Source organism: Rattus norvegicus, chromosome 8 (genome assembly GCF_036323735.1).
Source record: "Rattus norvegicus strain BN/NHsdMcwi chromosome 8, GRCr8, whole genome shotgun sequence".
NCBI classification, from domain to species: domain Eukaryota; kingdom Metazoa; phylum Chordata; class Mammalia; order Rodentia; family Muridae; genus Rattus; species Rattus norvegicus.
In genome coordinates this window covers 68552373-68555638 of record NC_086026.1, presented here as the reverse complement: position 1 = coordinate 68555638, position 3266 = coordinate 68552373, and the positions used below count along the sequence as shown (strand labels likewise).

General features: G+C 47.0%; 1 pseudogene; it reads right to left on the bottom strand.

Moving 5' to 3' along the window:
* Positions 1-2208: 2208 nt before the first annotated feature.
* On the bottom strand, positions 2209-2939 carry Rps2-ps27 (ribosomal protein S2, pseudogene 27; annotated as a pseudogene).
* Positions 2940-3266: the final 327 nt, after the last annotated feature.

Here is a 3266-nt window from a genome sequence, read left to right as displayed (position 1 = left end):
CTGGGTGTGCCTGTGGGCTTCTTTGAGCTGCACAAAACAAGCATCGTCAGAGGGAGGAGGTCCAGGAGTCACGGAGTTTGCAGGCGAAGGTTAGAGGATGCAGACTGAGTCCAGAACAGTCTTCCAGCGAGAGGTTCTCAAAATACGAAACACTTTCCGGGCAAAGAATGGATGAGTATTGAAGCAGTGAGGTCCTTCTGGACTTCAGAAAGACTTAAGGTGGGACTGTGTGGATCCTTTCCAGATGGGCGGGTGAGTCTCTAACACAGCCCAGGCACCTCCTGGAAACAGAAAAGGCTTTGCTTAGGGAGAAAATGAATGTGCAGTTTGCAGCTGTGGCCTGGCTCCAAATCAGATTTATTGGAAACTCACAGAATGGTAAAGAGAAATTGTCTAACAACAGCAATCCAGCCCCCAAGCACTTCGGTTTCAAAAGGGCTAAAAACAGTAAAATAAAGAGAGGGCCTTGGGCTTCCACGTTCCTGTAGGTAGGAAGCCCTCAGAGACGGAACTACCACTGGAAATACAATCCATTACTCCGCAGAGAGGGATGCCTTGGAAGGTGGATCCCGGAGGGCAGAGTGTGAAACTAAGAATCAAGGACAGTGGAAGTCTGACTTGTGGGCCCTGTCTATAGTTCCAGCAGCACTCAGGAGGTGAAGGCAGAGGAGTCATGATTTCAAGGCCAACCTGGGCTACATATTGGGTCCCATGCCCACTCAATGCCAGTCTGCCTCGAAACCATAACAGGACAATAAACAAAAGAAACAATGAAAGGAACGGCGGATCAGAAAAGCACTTCTCCTGAGGAGAGAATGGGTCTAATCTAGCGATGTTTTTTGCTCCTAGAGTTGGAACTGACCACATCTACCCAGATAAATTTGAGTCACTGTGGGACAGTGATTACATTTCTGTGCTGGTTGGTTTTTATTGCCAGCTTGACACAACCTAGAGTCACCTGGTGTCTTGGTCACTGTTCTGTGGTGAAGAGACACCATAACCAAGGCAACTCTTATATAAGAAAGCTTTTTCTTTTTCTTTCTTTCTTTCTTTCTTTCTTTCTTTCTTTCTTTCTTTCTTTCTTTCTTTCTTTCTTTTGAGACAGGGTGTCTCTTGAACTTGCCTTGACTTTCTCTAGCCTTGACTGTCCTGGAACTCACTCTATAGAACCAGGCTGGCCTTGAACTCACAGAAATCTGCCTGCCTCTGCCTCCCGAGTGCTAGGATTAAACATCTGCACTATCCCATCACTTCCCAGCAAAGAAAGCATTTTGTTGGGGGCTTGCTTTAGTTGGAGGATTGGTCTATTATCATCATGGTGGGGAGCATGGTAGCACACACAATGCTGGAACAGTGGCTGAGAGCTACATCCTTATCCGCAGGCCTAGAGAGAGAAAGAAACGCTGGGCCAGGTGTGGATTTTTGAAAACCTCAAAAGCCACTAAAAGCCCAATGACACACTTCCTCCATCAAGGCCACACCTCTTATCCTTTTAATCCTATCAGAGAGCTCCACTAGTAAGTATTCAAATATGTGAACCTGTGGGGAGCCATTCTTATCCACACCATCTCATCTGGAAAGAGAGAACCTAAACAGAGGAGTGGCCTATATCAGTGGCCATGTCTGTAAGAGGTTGTCAGATTGATGAATGGTGTGGGAGGACTCATCCCACTTTGGGCGGCGCCATGCCCTAGGTTATTGGTTTGGGTAATATATAAAGAATGGCTGACCATGAGCCAGTGAGCAAACAGGTAAGCAGAGTCTCTTCATGACTTTTGCTTCAGTTCCACGTTGTTCTTGTCCTGAGTTTCCTTGGATGGATCATCATGACCTGGAAGTATAATTCAGATAAGCTCTTTCCTCCCCTGACTTGCTTTTGCTCAGAGTGGTTTTTGTTTGTTTGTTTGTTTTTGTTTTTTTATCACAGCCACAGAAATCAAACTAGAATGACATTCTTCCTACTTACCTTCTTTTAAATGGCATAACTGATTATGTTTCACCATTATGACTTGTGTTTGTTGAGGTCCAATAACCTTTTCTTTTTTCTTTTTTTTTCAGACTTAATTCATTTATTTTTCTTGTATAAAAACCCTTATGTGGTAGCCACAACTCTCTCAACAGAGACTCTGGTGTGGGTTTTCACAGGATGGTCAGTGAATTCCTGATAAGGAGGCTTGGTGAACACAGTCTCTTTCCAGACTATCTTGGAGATGGCATCAAAGGTGGCCTTGGCAAAGTTGCCCAGGGTGGCAATGCAGCCCCTGGCTGAAGTGTAGCAGTCATCTATACCGGCCATCATCAGTAGCTTCTTGGGCACAGGAGCAGAGACAATGCCGGTGCCTCGGGGTGGAGATGAGACGCACCAGCACAGAGCCACAGCGGCCTGTCACCTTGCATGGCACAGTGTGGGGCTTGCCAATCTTGTTCCCCCAGTAGCCTCTCTGCACGGGGACGATCGAAAGCTTGGCCAGGATGATGGCCCCTTGGATGGTAGTGGCTACCTCACTGGAGCACTTAACACTAAGACCAAGGTGGCCATCGTGATCCCCAATAGCGACAAAAGCCTGGTCTGCTGGCCAGCCCGAGTCTGCTTCTACACTGACATGATTTTCAGAACCTCATCCTTTAGAGATGCACTCAGGAAAAAGTCAACAATCTTAGACTCCTTAATGGGCAAGGAGAACAGGTAGATCTCCTCCAAGGACTTGATCTTCATGTCCTTAACCAGGCGGCCTAGCTTGGTGACGGGGATCCACTCCTTGCCTTCAGCTTTACCTCCACAAGCCTCGAGATCTCGACCACAACCATGGCCTCGACCACAACTGTGACCCCTAAGACCACTGCCGAATTCCCCGTGGAAGCTGGAAGCTGCAGCGGCCTCCTAATCCTGGGTCCCCGGGTCCCACTCGCCCTTCTGCTGCAGCATCATCGTCCACCATTCGGTGTTTTCCCGAAGAAGAAGAACCTTTTCTTTTCAATTCATCAGTCTCTGGACGAACATAACTCAACGCAAGCTCTATTAACCTCTGTTTCTGGGTTATGTGAGCAACAAGGGTTGCTCCTCACAGACCCTGGCCTTTTGGGTACCATTTTTTTTATGTGAAGAACAGGTGACCTAAATGCTTTCTCGGATATCTCCAAAATCATCTTCCCCCTTCTCCTTTTAAAAGATTTGTTTAAGTTTTAAATTTTATTTTATGAGAGTGTGTGTCCCCAGAAGAGGGTGCCTGATCCACTGGAACTTACAGGAGATTGTGAACTGCCTG